General features: G+C 45.5%; 1 protein-coding gene across 4 annotated transcripts in view; it reads left to right on the top strand.

Moving 5' to 3' along the window:
• The first annotated feature begins 5,055 nt into the window (after positions 1-5,055).
• Positions 5,056-24,842, top strand: part of ATN1 (atrophin 1) — a 55,064-nt gene continuing 35,277 nt past the window's right edge. For 3 of the 4 annotated variants that reach the window (XM_056528905.1, XM_056528901.1, XM_056528906.1), the window contains exon 1: positions 5,056-5,317. The gene's annotated coding sequence lies outside the window, so the exon portion shown is untranslated. Of the gene's footprint in view, positions 5,860-24,842 lie in introns of all 4 variants that reach the window. The other variant, XM_056528902.1, reaches the window with a different exon arrangement.

Below are 24,842 nucleotides of genomic sequence, written 5' to 3'. Positions count from 1 at the left end.
AAAAAAACTGACAAAACCGTACAGGATGCAAAATGGACACAACCGGATGCATCGTTTGGCATACAGTTTTCAATGAAGGCAGGTCCCCCTGTAGATATGTTTGGCCTGCTATAAGTAGTAGATAGTTATTCACTGTAGATAGTTACTCCATGTAGATAGTTTCTGAATAGATAGTTGACCCCTGTAGATAGGTCTTCTGTAGATAGGTTCCTTGTACATGTTACCCCCTTTAGGTAGTTTGCCATGACCAGTGTTGCCCCCTGATGGTGGGTTATCCTGTAGATAGTTTCCTGTCCACACAATAGGGGATGAGTAGATGTTCACAAGGGGTCTGACCACTGGACCCCCCCGCGATCTCCGTAACGGGACCCTGACTGTCAGTGAGGAGCACATGTTGTCTACCGGTAGACAACATGCACTCCATTCATTTCTTTTTTTATTAAGAGCCGAGGCGCGTGCTCTCTATCACCCAAAGTGCAAGAAAAAGTGCAAATGTGTCACACTAAAAAACGTGCACAAAGGATGCGGTCGATCGCTAAGCCCTTCTCCAACAGGAGAGAGGCCCCCCAACAAACCTACCTTTCACCTCCAGGCCAAAAGGCACCTGCAAGGATCCAGGTTCGATGCCCCTTTTCACCGAAGCTACTAAGGGGCCACAAATGACCTGGCTTTAACCTAGGCGTTATCCAAGGTATCAGCCAAGGAGCCGTATACTGATGGCATCTTGACCGAAGCCAAGATGCCCAGGGGTTGCAGGGAGGTGAGGAACCGAATGGCCACACACACCTCCCCTAGACCGCCAGGAGGGACACCCAGAAGGGCTACCGCATCCTGACAAATCCTGTGTACAAACAAAACACGCAAAGTGGCACAGTGACATACAAAAATAATAAATAATTGGATGAGTGCAGATATATACTGCCCGGTCATCCGGACGGATCTATAAAAATTTCCCTGATCCTAGCCAGAAGGCCGGGATACCAAAGGTGAGTGCTAAAGGTGAAGAGTATATGGTGCAGTGTGTTTACTCAGTGAACTATAACACCCAGTGAGTTTCGGCACCTCAGGGTCACCACTCCCCGAGGCACAAAAGTACCTTGGCTCTAGACCCCCCAACCTCATGGCGAGACACGGAGGAAACAGGTCACATCGGGGCAGCCGTAGAGCTGATTCCTCAGAACCAGCCCTGGAACGTCCTGGTACACCCATCCCTACCAGCTCCACACCGGTGACGCCTGCCACCGGCATGAAACTGATAAGAACAGATACTACACTTGATCTTATTTTATTTTTTTTTCTTAGAGCTGAGGAACGTGCTCTCGAATCACCCAAAGTGCAAGAAAAAGTGCAAACGTGTTACACTAAAAAAAGGATGCGGTGCACAAAGGATGCGGTCTATCACAAGCCCTTCTCCGATAGGAGAGGCCCCCCAACAAACCTTACCCTACCCCTCTAGACCAAAAGGTACCTGCGAGGCTCAAGGTTCGATGTCCCTTTTCGATGAAGCTACTAAGGGACCACAAATACTCCCGGCATCTCCCTTGGCGTTAGCCAAGGTATCTGCCCGCAGAGCCGATTACGGTCGGTACCCTGCCAATGCAGGAGTACCCGGGGTGTTTGCAGGGAGGTGCAGAACCTAATGGCCACACACACCTCCCCTAGACCGCCAGGAGGGACAACCAGAAGGCCTTCCACATCCTGACAAATCCTGTGGACACAACACGCAAAAAGTGACACAGTGACAAAAAAGAAATAAATATACTGCCTGGACATCCGGCCGGATCTATAAAAAATGTCTCTGATCCTAGCCAGAAGGCCGGGAATCAAGAGATGAGTGCCCCAAGGTGAAGAGTTTATGGTGCCCGTGCTTCCACTCAGTGAGTCCATCCTCCCAGTGAGTTTCGGCACCTCGGGGGTCACCACTCCCCGAGGCACTAAAGTTCCTCGGCTCTAGACCTTCTCAGCCTCATGGCGAGACCCGGAGGAAACAGGTCACATCGGGGCAGCCGTCAAGCTGATTCCTCTGAACCAGCCCCGGAACACCATGCAACACCCATCCCCACCAGCTCCACACCGGCGTCGCCTGCCACTGGCATGAAACTGATAAGAACAGATACTACACTTTATCTTAGCCAAAAGGCCGAGCCCGAGTGCTGTACTTGGGTCTCTTCGGCGCTGCTATAGAAACAAATTAAGCATGTGCCATCTGCAGCAGAGTCTCATTCTGGGGATTGCGTTTGGGGGTCGGTTGAACCCCCCAGCACGATCAGCTTCTTATCCCCTACCCTGTGGATCGGGGATACGTTAGTTTTGGCTGGAGTTCTCCTTTAAGAAGTGTTTATGGTTAAACATGGCTTTGGCAACTGTGTCTTCCCCACAGCTCTACTAGAGGACCAGCCTGGGGGGGGGATGTGGGCAAAATCCTGCCAGCTAAATCTGAGGAAGCCGGCAGGTTGGGCTCTAGATGGTAGTGCGCCATGGGTGGCTGCCTAGTTTGCTTAGTGGCAGCGCCGACCCTACTGTTTCAGAGGCACTACTATATGTTCACTTATATACTAAGGGGTGTTAGCAGTGAAATGCCCACTTTGTTCAAATCATGATGAAAATATTGTAACCTGAGGCCATTGTAACTTGAGTGATCACTGTATATGCAAATGCCAGCCCATGATGGGCGTTCATGCGTAGTTGTGCAACAGCTGTAGAGGTAAAGGTTAGGGATCACTACTATAGTGGATGCAGGGGTGTTGCATCTAGTACCCGAGGGGGGACCAGTGGTGCCACAAGAGGAGAGCACTACCTTAATCATCGATGGCAATAGATTGTTTGGCTTCAAGGGAACCCGGCTCCACGGCGCTGATCGACCAGACAGGTGAGTGGGTAAAAGAGGGTTTATTGACCAGAATGTAACGCGTTTCGCTGCGCTTGCGCAGCGAAACACGTTGTTTTCTGGTCAATAAACCCTCTTTTACCTACTCACCTGTCTGGTCGATCAGCGCCGTGGAGCTGGGTTCCCTTGAAGCCAAACAATCTATTGCCATACACCTACCAGAGGGCAGCAGACGACCTACCTTGCATGCTGTTACCATTGTTGTGTATGTGGCTACACAACTACCCAGGGTGAGCAGTTAATTTACATCACTTTCTCACCATTAGGGTTTAAACAATACTACTCTATGGAGCGCTTATTCCTTTATTCCTTAGTCATCGATGGGCCTTCTCAGGGCTCCAAATACTTAACAGCACCTTTATGTGTATACAAACAGTTTTGGCTGAAGAATATCGTAGCATGCTAGGAGTTGTAGTTTTGCAACAACTGAAGAGCCACAGGGAGATTGCTGGGGGATCATTGTTATAGGGGTGCAGGGGTAGCATTAACATCTGAAGGGGTGTAGGGGCCAGAGCCAGATCATCATTGGCGCTCATGGAGTCTGGGTCCCTGTGTCCCGAAAAATCTTTTCAGGGCACAAGGATGTCCTGGCGGTTACCTCTCTGCAGCGGCCAACGCGTTAACTTTAAAAGCACAGGGGCCGCCGGGAGATAGCGCACGCAGGGACGCCCATAAGAGAAAAGCGGAGCTGAGCAGTGAGGAGGACGTGCACGCATGGTAAGTGTCCCCGGACCGGAGGAGCGGTGGTCGGAACACTGAGGCAAACAGGCATACAGCCTCCAGCCATACACTGTATATGGCTGAAGGCTGTATGTCTGTGGGGGAACTGTACTGCACCTAATGTGGGGAACTATACTGTACCTAATGTGGGGGGAACTATACTGTACCTAATGTGGGGAACTATACAGTACCTAATGTGGGGGAACTATACAGTACCTAATGTGGGGGAACTATACTGTACCTAATGTGGGGGAACTATACTGTACCTAATGTGGGGGAACTATACTGTACCTAATGTGGGGGAACTATACTGTACCTAATGTGGGGGAACTGTACTGTACCTAATGTGAGGGAACTGTACTGCACCTAATGTGGGGGAGGGAACTATACTGTACCTAATGTGGGGGAACTGTACTGCCAACCTAATGTGGGGGAACTGTACTGCCAACCTAATGTGGGGGAACTGTACTGCCAACCTAATGTGGGGGAACTGTACTGCCAACCTAATGTGGGGGAACTGTCGGGGGGGCCCATCATAATGAAGTGCTCCGTCTTCCAGGCAGCCTTCATCTGGCCCTGGCAGGGGCTACAACAATTGGGCAGTAATTGAGGGACCCTCCCAGAAACTTGACAGCAACTTCACATGTGCTGGTAGTTGTAGTTTTGCAATGTCGAAAAGCTACATTTGGGGATGACTGCTATAGAGTGTGCAGGGGGCCTGAGAAACTTGACATTATATGGATAAAATACACTTTTCCGTAGCATAGCAAAGTTAAATAATTGATGCATTTTTAGCAATGTACCCACTACAGAATTTTGTCGAGAACGAGGCCTTACACAGGCTAGAACCAAGCACACACATACATCCAATGCATTACCTAGCACGCACACAGTTACTTTCGAGTCCTGCAGATAAATTCTCTCCCCCCCCCCCCCTTTTGTGTTAGAAATTACAGGAAGAGCAGGAGGGGGGGAGCGAAAAGCGAGGAGGGGGGAAGAGAAAGACAGCTAGTGGGAGAATGAAAACATTTCTGTCGCTGTGACCTCTCTCTCCTCCCTCCTTTTACATTTGGAGGCAACATGAAATATCTAAGGCCCCAAACACCCCATTTTGCAGGACCCCCCCCCCCCCCTTATCTATGCGCCTGTCTGTGTATAACCCCCCCCATCCTGTTTTCAGAGATCTCAAGGAAGAGAGTACGAGAGAGAGAGAGGTGAGAGAGGGAGGGTTAGACAGACAGAGAGACGCAGAGAAAGAGAGGGAGGTGACAAGGCAGAGGGGAGTAACCAGCAGGAGTGGGGGAGGGAGGGTGCAGTTCAGGAGGAGAGGAGAGGGGGAGGGAGGAGGTAGAAAAAAAATTTTTTTTCGTCTTTTGTGGGATTTTCACTGCACAACGGATTAAAAAAAAAAAAAAAGCAAAAAAAAAAAAAAAAAGCTTTCTCTCTTCTTTTTTTTTTTTTTATTCTTTCTGTCGTGTGGCTGGTTTCTTGCGCACCCCCTTTTTTCCCTTTTCGGCCTGAGCCAGCACAGAAACAACCGGGCACAATGATTCTCCGGGGCTCCCACGGCGATGTTCCGCTTGGCCCTGGATAATTGCGAACGTCTCCTTTCCGAAAAAAGGGGGTCTGGAATCTAAAGAGAGAGGGAGCGAGAGAAAAAAAACACATGAGGAATCGCAGCCTCCTGCGCCCCCCAATTCCTTTTGTTAGGTGGGTGCCGCTGCGCTTGTTCTGGATCCTTCCAGAGAGAGATTCGGGAGCTGAGATTGGGATGGAGGCGTAAATAGATTTACACACGTACACATACACACACACACATGCACGCGTATCTATGTAACCACCCGGAGGGGACGCAGGCTCTGAGCGACACGCTACATGAGACACACACATGAAGCCATTGATCACAGAGGTGGACGGCAAATTTTTTTTTCTTTTTTTTATCGCTTAGCCCTCCATAACGATATCGCTCCTAAAACACTAAAGTATTGACGGTCACATGGATTATTCCGGATAAAACACTGTAATTATTATTTTTTTTTTTTCGAACGCATAGACATACAAAGATTACACATACACACCCCCTCCTGTGGGATCCCCTCCGTGTACACACCCCCCACCCAGCACCAACATACACAACGACGGAGTACACATGGAGGGGTAACTTGTGTACCTAGTATCTGCCCCCCACCCCTGTGCTCAACAGCTTGCAATCTACATGGAGAGAACACAGGAGAGGCCTACGAGGGGAGCAGGTATTGCTAGATTTTTGGTTCATGCACTTTAATCTGTGTTCCTGTTGCCAAAACTACAACTCCCAGCATGTCCGGACAGCCGTTGGCTGTCCGGGCATGCTGGGAGTTGTAGTTTTGCAACATCTGGAGGCAGTGTTCGGGAAACACTGACTTTAATGCATACTGTTCCTATAATAAGCAATAATCTATTCCATTATGTTACTTTATATGTTTGTGTGTGTGTATGTATATATATATATATATATATATATATATATATATATATATATGTATATATATATATATATTTTCTGCAGATAGAACTATAGAAATGGATACCTATGCGAAGAGTATTCTTGTTGGTCCCGACCCCACTAACTATGTGCATGGTTGTACCCATTGGTTTATGTAATGAAATGTTTAATCGTCTACGTACCCTACCTACCCATTGCTTACTATTAGATGTATCTATGTGGATCGTCATACGACTAACGGAAAAGGGTTAACGGTTATAGCTTTCGGTGCCGTGCATCGACTGAGGTCAGATAAGGTTTGCGGAGTTACGACCAATGCCGTACGCAAATGTTATGTCCCCGATAAATCTAATAATTTTGAAAAATATTACTAAAAACTCCCTAGTAAATAGAAGTCCTTGAGTCGTCCTCTTCTGCCAAGTTGTGAAAAAAATAAATTCTGCTCAGTCTTAGCCATATCAGTTATTGGGAAAGCTGAGTGACAATCAATATGGCCTCTGTCACGGTTACCATAGTGATTGATACCCAGCTTTCCTGCACGCTGAAAATTGTATATCTGTCCCGTCATGCCTCTGTATCTTTGGGAAAAGGGTTCGACATTTCATGCAGGAGTTTAGGAAAGCTGCATGGAGATAAAATGGATAATAAACTGTTAGTCACCAAGCTTTTCCACAAGCAGGAGTTACAAGGGTAAGGCTCTGTTCACACATAGTATTTTGGTCAGTATTTTTTAACCAAAATCAGGAGTGGAACAGATTCAGAGAAAAACTATAACAGAAAAAACTGCTGTTTTGGTTAAAAATACTGACCCAAATTCTGTCCAAAATTCTATGTTTGAACATAGCCTCAAAGGGGTTATCCAGGATTATAAAAATTTTTTTTTTTAGAAACAGTGCCACTCTTGTCCTCAGTTTGTGTGTGGTATTGCAACTCACTTCCAGTAAAGTGAAAGGAGCTGATTTGTAATACCACACACATCCTGAAGATAAGAGTGGCGCCATTTTTGGAAAATAGCAGCTATGGATAACCCCTTTAAAAGAGGTGGATGTAAAGTGCTGTATTGTATGTTGGTGCTATAAAATAAAATAAAAATATTTTATAAATGGAGATAATTTTTTGGGTTTAGGGGTTTTTGCTCTTCTTATTATTGTGATTATTGTGACACCTTCTGCATATAACCCATACAGCTTCTTTATGTCTAGGATATGTTGGTACATTATGGTTGGGGATATGCTGATCACCCTAAAATTTTAGATTTGTCAGATGCTTATTCCTTGTTGTGTTTTAATTTTTTAATATTTTTTTTTGACTGAAAATAACTTTATTGGCAATCAATCGTCAATCCCTTATACAATAAATAATACATACGCCAAACCTAGAATGACAGCACAATATAGATGTATATACAGGGGTTCACAGAATGAGCTGCTATAAGAAAACTGAAGATGGTGCCCCTTCCCGGCTTTGGCGAACTTCATTACTACCCAACTAGGTGGGGGATTTATTTTTGGTGCCCTCATTACTCTTGGACCCTTTTTTGCTAATGTTGTAATGATGGGGTTTCTCTCTCCGGGGATGTTACTGTAGAGGGGGGTGACTTCTCTGCCCCATTAGAAGTCACTAGTATTATAAATGGCACATAGTAGACATGGGGCCCTGTTACTGATTTTACATTGGGGCCCATAAATTGCAAGTTATGCCGCTGGGGTCCATATCAATCATAGGATTTAGGGGTGCTACCTATCTGATCACATGGAGTGAATGGAAGCCAGGGGTGTATCTACAGAGGTTGCTGTCACTCCTCTTCACATGCCGCCATCTTTGTATGTTCTGGCGTATGTGTAGTATTTGAATCATCAAAAGGGGGACTGTGCAAGGAGCCCATAGGCTAGCTGTGGGTTATCTGGTCACCTGGTGCTCTCTGGGTAACAAAACATGTGACTTTAACATGTGACAACCACCATCATGTGATCAATAACCATGTGACCATTCAAAGGTCCTTCACACATAATATACAACTAATTACATTATAGTATAATGCAGGTGAGCCCTGGGGATGTGCAGGGACTCAAGCTGATAGGACTGTGAGATGTATATCCCATACTGGGACATCACAAACCCTCCTTCCTGGCTTTGGCGAACTCCATTACTACCCAACTAGGGGGGGATTTCTTTTTGGTGCCCTCATTACTCTTGGGCCCTTTTTTGCTAATGTTGTAATGATAAGGTTTCTCTCTCCAGGGATGTTACTGTAGAGGGGGTGAATTCACTGCCCCATTAGGAGTCACTAGTATTATAAATGACACATAGTAGACATGGGGCCCTGTTACTGATTTTACATTGGGGCCCATAAGTTGCAAGTGATGCCGCTGGGGTCCATATCAATCATAGGATTTGGGGGTTCTACCTATCTGATCACATGGAGTGAATGGAAGCCAGGGGTGTATCTACAGAGGTTGCTGTCACTCCTCTTCACATGCCGCCATCTTTGTATGTTCTGGCGTATGTGTAGTATTTAAAATTATATTTGAATCATCAAAAGGTCAATCAGATGCATCTTCCGTATGTGACCATTGAGGAACCCAAGGGCCAGGCCGGCACCGACCCAAAAATTGTGGCAGTCCTGTTCCAAGTCTCAATAAAGAGGTGACAACGTTGTGTGGTCACTCTCCACTGAAGTGACTTGGAGCTATGGAAAGCTCTAGTACAGTGGTCTGAAACTGTGGCCCTCCAGATGTTGCAAAACTTCAACTCCCAGCATGCCCGGACAGCCGTTGGCTGTCCGGGCATGCTGGGAGTTGAAGTTTTGCAACATCTGGAGGGCCACATTTTGAGACCACTGCTCTAGTCACCCCTTACCTAAAAAGGGGGCCACTATATCCCATTATCAAATGGTGAAGTGTCCAAACATGTCCTGACATTTTCCATCGAAAAACCTTTTCCAGCGCCCATTTCCTTCCATAGGAGTGCCCACTTATCTAGCAAGAATGATAAAGCGAGTTCCCTTATTTTCAGGATTATTGGGAGACTCTTATAGGCGCAACTTGAAAATCTTAGGTTCCAATGCAAAATCTGTAATGGCACTTACGGCCAACGGCGGCCGGATCCGGCTGGGAAATTTCAAAACCGGGCCCTCCCGTATCCCAGCTGGACCGGCGCCGAAACCCATTTACTTTAAAGAGCCGACCTGAGTTAGACAGTGACTCCAATTGGCTCATTTTTGCCCTGTATTCGGTTTTGTGACCGGACCTAAAATCGCAGTATACCACGGATTTAAAGGGGTATTCCAGGGAAAACCTTATATATTATATATATATATATATATATATATATATATATATATATATATATATATAATAAATCAACTAGCTCCAGAAAGATAAAAAGATTTGTAAATTACTTCTATTAAAAAATCTTAATCCTTCCAATAATTATCAGCTGCTGAAGTTGAGTTCTTTTCTGTCTGGCAACAGTGCTCTCTGCTGACATCTCTGCTTGTCTCGGGAACTGCACAGAGTAGGAGAGGTTTGCTATGGGGATTTGCTTCTACTCTGGACAGTTCCTGAGACAGGTGTCATCAGGGAGCACTTAGACAGAAAAGAACAACTAAACTTCAGCAGCTCATAAGTACTGAAAGGATTAAGATGTTTTAATAGAAGTAATTTCCAAATCTGGTTAACTTTCTGGAGCCAGTTGATATATAAAAAATTAAAGTTTTTTTTTCCTGGATAACCCCTTTAAGTCCGGTAACAAAACCGAATACAGGGCAAAAATAAGCAGACAGGAGTCACTATCTGACTCCAGTTGGCTCATTCAAGGTGTGCGGATCCGGCTGGGATACTGGAGCGCCTGGTTTTGAAATTTCCTGGCTGGACTCAGCAGCTATAGGCAGCAAATGTAGTGTGAATGCAGCCTTATATGGGGCAGAGGGATAGTTTAGGCCCCAGGGATATTTTGGGCTCCCTGACCCAAATGCACCACCATCCTCTGCACCCCGTATAGTTACACTTCTGGCTTCTATTCGCTTAAAGGGGTACTCTGTGGAAAAACATATTTCTTTTTTAAATCAACTGGTGCCAGAGAGTTAAACAGATTTGTAAATTAATTCTATTAGAAAATCTTAATCCTTCCAGTACTTATCAGCTGCGGTATGCTCCAGTGGAAGTTCTTTCCTTTTTGAATCTCTCTTCTGTCTGACCACAGTACTCTCTGCTGACACCTCTGTCCATGTAAGGAACTGTCCATAGCAGGAACAAATCCCCATAGCAAACCTCTCCTGCTCTAGACAGTTCCTGACGCAGAAAGAGGTGTCAGCAGAGAACACTGTGGTCAGACAGAAAAGAAATTCAGAAAGAAAATAACTTCCTGTGGCGCATACAGCAGCTGATAACTATTAGAAGGGTTAAGATTTTTTAATAGAAGTCATTTACAAATCTGTTAAACTTTCTGGCACCAGTTGATTTTAAATAAAATTGTTTTCCACCAGAGTACCCCTTTAAGTGGAGAGTTACCGCACATTTATGGATCGCGCCCCCCTCGTTCCTGGCATCAAGGTGGTCCCAGCCAATCACAGCTTTATGACCTTTTCAATTTCCCTTCAAAGTTAACTGGAAAACCTATTGAAGTTTATGACCCTATCCAGTATTAAATAATACACAATCCGTCATATTATAGTCTTATTTGTTACAGTACATTGATCATAATAGTCGGCGTGCTAGGCCTCGCCAGCACAGAGCTCAAATAGAGATGACTATACAGGTCACGGACATCAAAACTGAGGGGCTGCAGTCATCTATAAAGGGTGCAAATTTCTGCAACATAATTGAAAATTTTTCGTGAACGTATATGGTACCTTGTCAGGGCTTGTTTGTGATGCGACCATGTGATCTGCTCCAGACCAATCAGGCCACGGGAAGACTAATTTGTGTGTGGCACATTGTAAATATGTAGTATGCATTATTAAGGGAAATATTTCTTTCATGGGGAAAGTGTCTTCTTCTTCACCTCACAGCAGCTTGTTGTTATCTTTTACCTCTGTTCAGAGCCCCCTCAATCCCCAGAAAATCCATCTAGAGTTCAACAGTAAATAGGAGAGAAGGAGAGGAAGAAGATACAGCACCAGTACATTCTATGAGTGTCTGTGAGCATGCTGTGAGAGGGGAGAGGGAGATGCAGGTGCAGTACCTGTGTCTTGTGTAACGGCATGCTGTGAGAGGGGAGAGGGAGATGCAGCTGCAGTACCTGTGTCTGTAAAACAGCATGCTGTGAGATTCTGCATGCCTTACTTGTGTCTGTGAAATTGCTCGCTGTGAGAGGGAAATGCAGCTGCAGTACCTGTGTCTGTAAAAGTGCATGCTGTGAGAGGGGAGAGGGAGATGCACTGCAGTACCTGTGTTTGTAATCCACAAGAGGGGAGAAAGAGATGCAGCTGCAATACCCTTGTCTGTGAAACTGCATGCTGTGAGAGGGAAGAGGGAGATGCAGGTGCAGTACCTGTGTCTTGTGTAACTGCATGCTGTGAGAGAGGAGATGCAGGTGCAGTACCTGTGTCTGTGTAACGGCATGCTGAGAGGGAAGAGGGAGATGCAGGTGCAGTACCTGTGTCTTGTGTAACTGCATGCTGTGCGAGAGGAGATGCAGGTGCAGTACCCCTGTGTGTAACTGCATGCTGAGAGAGGGAAGAGGGAGATGCAGGTGCAGTACCTGTGTCTTGTGTAACTGCATGCTGTGAGACAGGAGATGCAAGTTCAGTACCTGTGTCTGTGTAACAGCGTGCTGAGAGAGGTAAGAGGGAGGTGCATGTGCAGTACCTGTGTCTTGTGTAACTGCATGCTGTGGGAGAGGAGATGCAGGTGCAGTACCTGTGTATGTTTAACGGCATGCTGAGAGAGGGAAGAGGGAGATGCAGGTTCAGTACCTGTGTCTTATGTAACTGCATGCTGTGGGAGAGGAGATGCAGGTGCAGTACCTGTGTCTTATGTAACTGCATGCTGTGGGAGAGGAGATGCAGGTGCAGTACCTGTGTCTTATGTAACTGCATGCTGTGGGAGAGGAGATGCAGGTGCAGTACCTGTGTCTGTGTAACAGCATGCTGAGAGAGGGAAGAGGGAGATTCAGGTGCAGTACCTGTGTCTTGTGTAACAGCATGCTGAGAGAGGGAAGAGGGAGATTCAGGTGCAGTACCTGTGTCTTGTGTAACAGCATGCTGAGAGAGGGAAGAGGGAGATGCAGGTGCAGTACCTGTGTCTTGTGTAACAGCATGCTGAGAGAGGGAAGAGGGAGATGCAGGTGCAGTGTCTGTGTAACAGCATGCTGAGAGAGGGAAGAGGGAGAGGCATCTCATTGGCCCAGAATGTTCAGCACATCACTATGGTCATACTAGTGTGTTTTTTTTTAATTTTTTATTATTATTATTTTTTTTCAAAAGGGATAAAAAAAAAAACTTAAATACAGGTTGTACACACTGGTTTAAGTACAGATCTTCAGCTGCCGAAGGAGTTATAGTGATCTGTCTCGGTCATGTGACACTTGCCTAAAAATAGGAACATGCAGGGATGTGTATAGTTAACAAAAGTCTGGCCTCCTGCAGATAGGAAAAGGCACAGCCTGAAGGAAAGATGCCACCTCTCCCCACAGATCCTGCATAGGAGGAGCATGTATGCTGTGCCCATCAGCTGTAGAGAATAACACGGCCTGCTCCACCACCTTGCCTATATGTCTGACAGGTATCGTCCCTTGACATCCATCTTACAACCTTTGGTTACCAGCAGTGGCCACATATGGGAGAAGACTGGGGAGTTAAAGGGACATACACAACTCTCTCCATTCCATAGGAAACCTATGAGAGATCTTACATCTAGTGCTTCTACTTCGTCCACTTCTGAATGCAAAGTGAGGGTCCCAGGACCCTCAGTACCCCCAATGGATGGGGCACCCAGAGGTGAGATACATTTTAGGCATATCTATGTTTTATTACAATGAAAACAAAATCACTCTTCTGGCAGCCGTAGATATAATATAGAAAATATATAGTACCGCCTTATATTGTTGTCTGCCCTATTTTATTGTGGGTCTTTCTTTACTTTGTGCATATTTTTAATGCCAGTCCTGTGCTTAGTACTGTGAGCCAATCAGATGTCTTACTACTTAGGACCCTAAAACAGGGGGCGCTTATCGGGCAAACAAGCCAATATCGCCCTGTGTAGTAAGGCTTGCGATCAGCTGACTAACAAGCTTGCTCATTCGTCGGCTGATCGCTAGCCTTTACTACACAGGGAGATATTGACCTGTTCAGCCAGTTGGCTGAAAGATAATCGCCCACCATTCGCACATCTCCCGTGTACCATGGGATGTGCAGCTGATGGCCGATTGCAGCAAAGGGGCTGCACCGAGATCACCACCCGTTTACCTTCATGGTAACCTCATGGTGATCTCGGTGCAGCCCCTTTGCTGCAATCGGCCATCAGCTGCACATCCCATGGTACACGGGAGATGTGCGAATGGTGGGCGATGATCTTGCATGCACATCTCCCATGGTACACGGGGCATGTGCATGCATTCGGCCGTCCTCTATTCTCCTTCTACCCCTCTTACAGACACAAACTGCAGCTGCATCCCCCTCCTCCCTGTCTGCTATTAACTCCATTACTCTAGATGGATTTTTTTGGTGACTGAAGGTTTGCACCAGCCCTGTTGTGGTTTTAGAGGGAATGTCTCATCAGAAAATAACCTAGTGTTTAAATCAAGGTTTTATTTGTTAAATCTTTTTTTTTTTTTTAAAGAATGAGGAATGACCTCTGCACAGGTCATAGAGCATGCCTAGAAAATGTTTCCTTTCTAGTGAATAGGGTATGGGCCAGTATATTGTTTATGGGGCTTGCTGTAAAGCATATGACTAAATCCTGTTCATGCTAGTTCAGTTCAGGTTAGGCTGCATTCACATCTTGTTTTTGCAATACGGTTGCTGTATCCGGTTTTATTGAAAAAAACGCATTGAACCGTATTGCAAACCGTATATATAGACATTTCATTGTAAACCGTATGCCAACCGTAGCATCAGGTTGAGTACGTTTTGCATCATTTACATGGTTTTTAACTGTACACCAAACTGTAGTCTACTACGGTATCCAACCTGTATACGGTTATTTTAAAATGGAGTTCTATGGTAACCGTTTTGCACAATACTCTTTTCATTTTTTGGGGGGGGGGGATTTTTTTGGGGAAATTCAATAAAAAAAGAAAAACTTTAAAATGTTGACAAACATAAAACCGTATCTGTTTTTTGTACAGGAACGGGATACGGGACCCGTATTGCAAAAACGAGATGTGAATGCAGCCTTAGATAGCTGCCCCTGTACTAATATGCTAAAAATTTAATAAAGTAGAAAAAAACAAATCAGAAAATACTACAGATTAGAAAAAAGAACATGTTTCAGTATTAAGGAAAAAATAAAGGTAATACATTTACTTTAAAATTTCCTTATTTCAGATTTTGTTGGGTTAGGGTCACACGGACGGATCCGCAGTGTATTTTACGCTGCAGATCCGCCAACCCTACGATGGACCCTACAGTGTGCCCCAAGCTGTGCCTACAGTGTGCCCCTAGCTGTGCCGCTGCGAGCAGACAGACTGCTCACCGTGCGCATGCGCAGTGTACTCTCACACATCGTGGCTGCTCTCCCTGAGCTAAGCAGAGAGCAGAGAGCAGCCGCGATGTGTGTGAGTATACTGCGCATGCACGTGGTGACTCGCACATCGCAGTGTGTCTGCTCATAGCGACGTATCGCTGCTACGAGCAGGCACAGCTGGGGGCGCACTGTAGGGTAAAATACGCTGCAGATCCGTCCGTGTGACCCTAGCCTAAAAAAGCATATAGCAATCCATTCCTTTCTATAGGGGGGAATTTATTATTGCCCGCGCAAGTGCAAAATAGCGAAATCGTGCAAAATGGTTGCGCAGGATCCATTTCCGGGCTGAAAAAATACGAAGCATGTGGATAAGATTAGTAAAATTTTAACAACATCCATAATGTTATAACTGGCTGGAGATTTTAGCAGTTCAACTTAAACTTACCTTTAAGTCACATTACGGAATCTCCACACGAAATTCTGGTCAAGAATTCTGATCTGAGAGTCTGTCTGAGCCGCTGCCGTCGAAATTCTTATCACTAGAGCCACACGGACCTATGCCATCACCATTCATGGCAATGCAGTCCACGCGTAATTCCGTTAATTTTTTCGGAAGAATTTTCTGCCGCTGAAATTTCACCATGTGAACAGGTCAGCGGAAGACTCATTGACACCAATTCTGTGCGCAGTAATTTCATAGTGTGAACCCCCAGTCCATGTCTGTTTGCATCAGTTTTGTTTCATGTTTATTTCGACGAGAATTAAATAGTGTTTGCTGTTTTTTTCCATTCTAAATAACGGACATTGGCCCTGATTTACCGTGTATACTCAAGTATAAGCCGACCCGAATATAAGCCAAGGCCCCTAATTTCACCCCAAGAACCCAGAAAAAGTTATTGACTCGACTATAAGCCTAGGGTGGGAAATACATTATCCCCCCATGTCATCATCCAGACCCGTCATCACCCCCCCCCCCCCCCCTTTCATCATCACCGCCTGTCAATCCCTTCATCAGTGGTCTTCAACCTGCGGACCTCCAGATGTTGCAAAACTACAACTCCCAGCTGGGAGTTGTAGTTTTGAAACCTCTGGAGGTCTGCAGGTTGAAGACCACTACGGCCTTTCGTCATCATCCAGACCCCCTCTTTAGTTTTCTACTCACCTCCCCTCGGTGGGAAGGAAGGGTGATCTGGTCCGGGCCATCTATGCTGCAGGGACCGTCCAGTGGGGAGGGTTAGTCGTTCCGGGCTGTCCATTTTCATCGGGGGGCCCTCTTCTCCGCTCCGGGCCCAGCCCCGGACTAGTGATGTTGCCTTGATGACGACACACAGGGACGTTCATGCGCAGGAACGGGGTCTTCAACCTGCGGACCTCCAGAGGTTTCAAGAGTTGTAGTTTTGCAACATCTGGAGGTCCGCAGGTTTAAGACCACTGAGAAGGAATTGACAGGCGGAGAGTTCACTCGAGTATAAGCCGAGGGGGGCGTTTTCAGCACGAAAAATCGTGCTGAAAAAATAGGCTTATACTCGAGTATATATGGTACTAAGAGTGTTGTGTAGGTTTCTTTGTGGGTTTTAATTCCCTACAATTTATTTTCTACGGTATTTACTAAACTTTCCCTACATTTTCCACTTTCCCTACATTTTGCTTTTTTTTTTACACCTGCTCTGATCTGTCTGGTTTTCCTCAGCTGAAATCCACCACATTTTCTGTGGAAACCTTAGTAAATAGGTTGAGTTTTTGTGAGAATGTCGGGAACACGCCCCTTTTCTGTGACCACGCCTCTTTCCCAGACAGACACGCCCCCTTTTCCAGGTTTTCTCAGTCAAATGGAGAATTAGTCGGGTTTATCATTTCTGGCGCAGACAGAATTCTGGCGCAATGAGACATAATTCTGGCGCAGAATAGTAAATAGTTACAATAGTGAATCAGGGCCATTGGGCGGATTTCTAACATCCGTTTAAAATTTAACATTGAACTCTATGGTGACTGATGTAAACAGAAGTAATCTCCGTTTGGGTCCGCTATTTGAAACTTCTATTGGAATTTATTATTAAAACTGAGCATGCTAAGAATACAAAAAGAAGGGAAATAGGTTTAAAATAGTAAACGGTCCGTTACTTTCACAGACTATTCCAACAAATCAGTTAAAATAACGTTTACATCCGTCTAAAATAAGATTTGTTCTAACTGTATAAACGGATCTTAATGGTCTGGAGTAGAGATGAGCGAACTTACAGTAAATTTGATTTGTCACGAACTTCTCGGCTCGGCAGTTGATGCTTATCCTGCATAAATTAGTTCAGCTTTCAGGTGCTCCTGTGGGCTGGAAAAGGTGGATACAGTCCTAGGAAAGAGTCTCCTAGGACTGTATCCACCTTTTCCAGCCCCCCGGAGCACCGGAAAGCTGAACTAATTTATGCAGGATAAGTCATCAACTGCCGAGCTGAGAAGTTCGTGACGAATCGAATTTACTGTAAATTCGCTCATCTCTAGTCTGGAGGTCAAACACTGATGTGAATTTAAAGGGGTTATCCAGGAAAAAAAACTTTTTTTTATATATCAACTGGCTCCAGAAAGTTAAACAGATTTGTAAATTACTTCTATTAAAAAATCTTAATCCTTTCAGTACTTATGAGCTGCTGAAGTTGAGTTGTTCTTTTCTGTCTAAGTGCTCTCTGATGACACCTGTCTCGGGAACTGTCCAGAGTAGAAGCGAATCCCCATAGCAAACCTCTTCTACTCTGTGCCGTTCCCGAGACAAGCAGAGATGTCAGCAGAGAGCACTGTTGCCAGACAGAAAAGAACAACTCCGCTTCAGCAGCTGATAATTATTGAAAGGATTAAGATTTTTTTAATAGAAGTAATATACAAATCTGTTTAACTTTCTGGAGCCAATTGATATTAAAACATAACTTTTTTTTTTCCTGCAATACCCCTTTAACCTGAGATGCTGTGAGAAGGAGATGCAGCTGCAGTACCTGTGTCTGTGAAACTGCATGCTGCAAGAGGGGAAAGAGAGGCATCTGATTGGCCCAGAATGTTCGGCACATCACTAGGGCCATACTAGCATGTTTTTTTTTTTTTAAAGGGGTAGTCCAGTGGTGAAAAACTTCTCCCCTATCCTAAGGATAGGGGATAAGTTTGAGATCGCGGGGGGGTCCGACCGCTGGGGCCCCCCTGCGATCTCTCTGTACGGGGGCCAGGCTCTCCGGCCAGATAGCGGGTGTCGACCCCCGCACGAAGCTGTGGCCGACACGCCCCCTCAATACATCTCTATGGTAGAGCCGGAGATTGCCGAAGGCAGCGCTGCCATAGAGTTGTATTGAGGGGGCGTGTCGGCCGCCGCTTCGTGCGGAGGTCGACACGCCCCCTTCCCGCGGGCTGTCGGGGCTCCGTACAGGAGATCGCAGGGGGGCCCCAGCGGTCGGACCCCCCCGCGATCTCAAACTTATCCCCTATCCTTAGGATAGGGGATAAGTTGTTCACCACTGGGTCACCACTGGACTACTCCTTTAAGGAATAAAAACAACTCAAATACCGGTTATACATACACACTGTAGTAATAGTGCCACTTCACCTGATGATATGCATAACGAAATTTTCTGTATTCACATGTACTACACCTTTATGCAAAAGTGAAGTTATATAGATTAAAACTATAATATTATAATATTATATTTAATTATATTATTATATATTATATGTAATTGTACAGATAAAACATGGCCGATCACTGATGCAGAATAGTGACCCCCAACCTGGGGCTCTTTAGTTGTTGCATAACTACAACTCTCATCGTGTCGGGGAACCCTGACCCAGAATGGAGTAGCCCGTACGCTTGACGTACTTCACAGCGAATTATCTCCGAAAAACACAGAAAGACTGCATAATAACAGCCAGTCACAATCTGTAAGCAAGCGCCGTAAAGCTGTAATGTATTATTAATGCTCATTACGGAATCGCTTTAGTATCATAGAAGTAACAATTATTATTAACGGCCGCCATTTATAGTCGGGTCATTAAAGGGCCGCAGAATCTAAACTCGGCAGCTTATAAAAATCTAACAACGTTATAAAGAGGCGCGGCGGATAATAGACTCGCGTGAGACGTGAAATGTCGCTATCGGGCAGGGTTGTTTCCCAACCAGGGTGGTGCCGCAGGTTGCAAAACTACAACTCCCAGCATGCCCGGACAGCCAACGGCTGTCCGGGCATGCTGGGAGTTGTAGTTTTGCAACAGCTGGAGGCACCCTGGTTGTGAAACACTGCTATAGGGTCCAAGCACTGGGGATGCGGGACATAAAGATGGAGACACACTTTTTTTTACAGAACTAACTAGAGCTGATGTGTGGGAAGTCCACACAACAGAACCCATGAATGAAGCACTTGTCATACTTCCAGTGACATAAGTATTCATACCCTTTTACTCATTACTTAGTTTAAAGGGGTACTCCGGTGGAAATCATTTTTTTTTTTTTTAAATCAACTGGTGCCAGAAAGTTAAACAGATTTGTAAATTGCTTCTATTAAAAAATCTTTACCCTTCCAGTACATATTAGCAGCTGTATGCTACAGAGGAAATTCTTTTCTTTTTGAATTTCTTTTCTGTCTTGTCCACAGTGCTCTTTGCTGACACCTGATGCCCGTATCAGGAACTGTCCAGAGTAGGAGAAAATCCCCATAGAAAACCTACGCTGCTCTGGACAGTTCCCGACACGGACAGAGGTGTCAGCAGAGAGCACTGTGGACAAGACAAAAAAGTAAAATTATTTTCTCTGTAGCCCACAGCTGCTAATAAGTACTGGAAGGGTAAAGATTTTTTAATAGAAGTAATTTACAAATCTGTTAAACTTTCTGGCACCAGTACCCCTTTAAGTCCCTTTGGCAGATATTCCGGCCTCCAGTGTCTTGGGTATGAGGCCACAAGGTTTACACACCAGGATTTGGGGATTTTTTTGCCGTTCTTTGCAGACCATCTCAAGTTCTGTCAGGTTGGATGGGGACCATCGGTGGAAGACATTTTCAAGTCTCTCTAGAGATGTTCTATTGGGTTCAGGCTCTGGATGGGCCACTCAAGGACATTCATAGAGTTGTCCCTAAGCCGCTCCTGTGTTGTCTCTAAGTCACGTCTGTGTTGTTTTGTTGGATATGAACCTTCGGCCCAGTCTGAGGTCCAGATTGTTTTTTTTATCAAGAGTAAGAGACCTGCTGCTGCCCCCACCATGATCACTGTAGGGATGGTATTGGGCAGGTGATGAGCAGTGCCTGGTTTCCTCCAGACATGATGCTGCCCCCACCATGATCACTGTAGGTAGGGTATTGGGCAGGTGATGAGCAGTGCCTGGTTTCCCCCAGACATGATGCTGCCCCCACCATGATCACTGTAGGGATGGTATTGGGCAGGTGATGGGCAGTGCCTGGTTTCCTCCAGACATGATGCTGCCCCCACCATGATCACTGTAGAGATGGTATTGGGCAGGTGATGGGCAGTGCCTGGTTTCCCCCAGACATGATGCTGCCCCCACCATGATCACTGTAGGGATGGTATTGGGCAGGTGATGGGCAGTACCTGGTTTCCTCCAGACATGATGCTGCCCCCACCATGATCACTGTAGGGATGGTATTGGGCAGGTGATAGACAGTACCTGGTTTCCTCCAGACATGATGCTGCCCCCACCATGATCACTGTAGGGATGGTATTGGGCAGGTGATGGGCAGTGCCTGGTTTCCCCCAGACATGATGCTGCCCCGCCATGATCACTGTAGGGATGGTATTGGGCAGGTGATGGGCAGTGCCTGGTTTCCTCCAGACATGATGCTGCCCCCACCATGATCACTGTAGGGATGGTATTGGGCAGGTGATAGGCAGTACCTGGTTTCCTCCAGACATGATGCTGCCCCCACCATGATCACTGTAGGGATGGTATTGGGCAGGTGATGGGCAGTACCTGGTTTCCCCCAGACATGATGCTGCCCCGCCATGATCACTGTAGGGATGGTATTGGGCAGGTGATGGGCAGTGCCTGGTTTCCTCCAGACATGATGTTGCCCCCACCATGATCACTGTAGGGATGGTATTGGGCAGGTGATGGGCAGTGCCTGGTTTCCTCCAGACATGATGCTGCCCACACCATGATCACTGTTGGGATGGTATTGGGCAGGTGATGGGCAGTGTCTGGTTTCCCCCAGACATGATGCTGCCCCCACCATGATCACTGTAGGGATGGTATTGGGTGAGTGATGGGCAGTGCCTGGTTTCCTCCAGACATGATGCTGCCCCCACCATGATCACTGTAGGGATGGTATTGGGCAGGTTATGGGCAGTGCCTGGTTTCCCCCAGACATGATGCTGCCCCCACCATGATCACTGTAGGGATGGTATTAGGCAGGTGATGGGCAGTACCTGGTTTCCCCCAGACATGATGCTGCCCCCACCATGTTCACTGTAGGGATGGTATTAGGCAGGTGATGGGCAGTGCCAGGTTCCCTCCAGACATGATGCCTAGAATTGAGGTCAGTAGGTTTAATCTTGGTTTCATTAGAGAATCTTGTTTCTCGCAGTCTTTGAGGTGCTCTTTTTGCAAAAAAAAAGGGGTCAGAAAATGATCATACATTATAGATTTTTATAAATTAGCAACTTAACAGAGTCAGCTACGTAAGATTATTATTATTGGGGGCTATAATAATTGTAAAAAAATAAAACAATTCACGCATGTGATGTATCTGCTTTTTATCTGGGTATTAAGATTTATGTTTTATAAATTCTTATTATAGCCCCCAACTGTCTACTATGTTTCAAATTATGTTGAATTTGCATTGCATGGGAGTATATATTTCGGTACTGTACATTTGTTTCAATTGGCAATGCATTTCCCTTATTCAGACATCAAAATACCGTTATTTAGGTGCTGTATGGGTTGTATGGGCTGTGTATCGCGGCTCTATTTAAGTTTTATATTGTAGTATTATATGGATACTGCATGGTACTGCTATTTATGCTCTGTATGGTAGATTTTCGAAGGATTCCTCTTATTTATTGTGTTATTATCTGTAATATTTCAGCACATATATAGTTGAATAAATTTTGCCCAAGGGCCCCGATGCTGTAACAGTAACAGGAAAGAAGCAAAGTGTCACTAAAGTTGTGAGGCACAATAAGGCAGGAGACACCTTGTTCAGTGAGTAAAAGTACCAGAAACAATACAGAATAAAAGCAGCCAGGATGCTTTAGAGTAACAGTAGAAATGATGCTGCAGAATATCACAAGCAATGAGGATGAAGAGTAGCAGTACAAGAGAGAGACTGCAGAGTAACGGTAATAGAGATGTTGTAGAGTAACCATAGTAGGGATTTCACTAAGTGAAAGAGGAAGGGAAGCTGCAAAGTAGTAGAAGCAAAGATGCAGCAGAGTAACCTGAAAGGATGCTGCAGAATAACAATACTGAAGAGATGCTGCAGAATAACACTGCTGAAGAGATGCTGCAGATTGCAGAATAACACTGCTGAAGAGATGCTCCAGAATAACACTGCAGAAGAGATGCTGCAGATTGCAGAATAACACTGCTGAAGAGATGCTCCAGAATAACACTGCTGAAGAGATGCTACAGAATAACAATGCTGAAGAGATGCTACAGAATAACAATGCTGAAGAGATGCTGCAGAATAACAATGCTGAAGAGATGCTGCAGAATATCAATGCTGAAGAGATGCTGCAGAATAACAATGCTGAAGAGATGCTGCAGAATAACAATGCTGAAGAGATGCTGCAGAATAACAATACTGAAGAGATGCTGCAAAGTAACAATACTAAAGAGATGCTGCAGAGTAACACTAGTAGATATGCTGCATAACAACACTAGTAGATATGCTGCAGAGTAACATTAAAAGAGGATCCTGCAGATGAACATTAGTAGGAATACTGTAATATTTAAGGTCAAACATGTAGCCTATTCAAGCAGTAACTACACATGGAATCATTACAAAATGTCATTACATAAGTGAAAAGGTAGGGTACATTCACACTATCCTCAATAAAATGAAAGCCTAAGGGTATGTCCACACTGAGAATATCCTCCACGAGATCTAGCGCACATTCTGAGTGCAGTCGGTGGACCTGCGCCGCGACCATTGACGAGAATGCAATGCGCATGAATTCTGCCGAAAGAATGAACACTCTCCAATTCCACGTCAGAAATTCAGATTAAGACGTATCACATATCCACGGGATAGGTGATAAGAATCTGATCATTAGGGACCTAACGTCTGGACCCCCCTAATTGTAAGGACGAGGGTCCCTTGGTGTGCATCCGTTCACTCACAAAGGGTTCCTCTGAAGATAACCAAGTAATAAACTTGACTATATCCAGCAGTCCCATAGGGAGGGATTGAAGTGGCAGCTGAGCATGTACATGGTGGGGATCCCAGCAGTCAGATCAAAAGGCTAAGGTGGCTAATGTTATGATGAGGAGCTGCTTGGCCTCAGAATATAGTTACATCTCTATGATGCTGTAAGTTTGGGCCCTTAGACATGTGTGTGGTAGCCTGGGGTTGTAGGGTCTATGGGGTGTAGCTGTGCGGTAACTAAAGGGTGTTTGTTTAACCCTTATCACTCGTGACGCCAGGGTGAGGGCTCCTCTGTATGCTTGTCCTATCGCCACCTGTCCCAAGAAAGATAGGGAGGTATAATAAATGATTGTCCACAACCGGGGATTTGTAGAAACTGTAGGAACTTTTACTGAAGCTTTTATGCAGGATTAAACAGGAACAGTCCATATAACAGAGTCTATTTGGAGTTTGACAGTTGGTTGGGACCTCGTGAGTTTTATAGAGCTTAGGAGGTTAATATGCGCTGTTCCACTTTATTTAGGGGATTGGTATTAGATCCAGTAGTCACGCCAGCTTTAGCGGGGATTGATATTTAAACTCACGGTTTCGCAAGTTACGGAATTTTCAGGCTTCTGGCCTGGTCTTTTCTTTGTAAGTAACTCAGAACTCCTCTCTCTCCGATTGTCCGGCACCCAAGAGATATGCTGCTTGCTTTGCAGCTCAGGAGCAAGAGAGCGATCATTGGCTGCAGCTCCCTTATATGGGCAGGGGCTGACCTTAAGCTCATTGGTCCATACCATATGTCAATTCTCCTTACAAGGGTTATGGTCTGACATGTGACGATACCATGTGACCTCGGAAGGTCCTTAACCCCTTAAGGATGCAGGACGTAAATGTACGTCCTGGTGCGGTGGTACTAACCGCACCAGGACGTACATTTACGTCCTGTGCATAACCGCGGGCATCGGAGCGATGCCCGTGTCATGCGTGGCTGATCCCGGCTGCTGATCGCAGCCAGGGACCCGCCGGCAATGGCCGACGCTCGCGATCTCGCGGGCGTCCGCCATTAACCCCTCAGGTGCCGGGATCAATACAGATCCCGGCATCTGCGGCAGTGCGCGATTTGAATGAATGATCGGATTGCCCGCAGCGCTGCTGCGGGGATCCGATCTTTCACAACGCCGCACGGAGGTCCCCTCTCCTTCCTCCGTGCGGCTCCCGGCGTCTCCTGCTCTGGTCTGTGATCGAGCAGACCAGAGCAGGAGATGACCGATAATACTGATCTGTTTTATGTCCTATACATAGAACAGATCAGTATTAGCAATCATGGTATTGCTATGAATAGTCCCCTATGGGGACTATTCAAGTGTAAAAAAAAATGTAAAAAAAAAATGTAAAAGTAAAAGTTAAAAAAAAGTGAAAAATCCCCTCCCCCAATAAAAAAGTAAAACGTCCGTTTTTCCTATTTTACCCCCAAAAAGCGTAAAAAATAAATTTTATAGACATATTTGGTATCGCCGCGTGCATAAATGTCCGAACTATTAAAATAAAATGTTAATGATCCCGTACGGTGAACGGCGTGAACGAAAAAAAAAAAGTCCAAAATTGCTACTTCTTTAATACATTTTATTTAAAAAAAATTATAAAAAATGTATTAAAAGTTTTTTATATGCAAATGTGGTATCAAAAAAAAGTACAGATCATGGCGCAAAAAATGAGCCCCCATACCGCCACTTATACGGAAAAATAAAAAAGTTAGAGGTCATCAAAATAAAGGGATTATAAACGTACTAATT

This window comes from Hyla sarda, chromosome 7 (genome assembly GCF_029499605.1).
Source record: "Hyla sarda isolate aHylSar1 chromosome 7, aHylSar1.hap1, whole genome shotgun sequence".
In the NCBI taxonomy this organism is placed as follows: domain Eukaryota; kingdom Metazoa; phylum Chordata; class Amphibia; order Anura; family Hylidae; genus Hyla; species Hyla sarda.
Note: the sequence above shows the minus strand (reverse complement) of the source record. Positions and strands in the feature narration are given on the sequence as shown.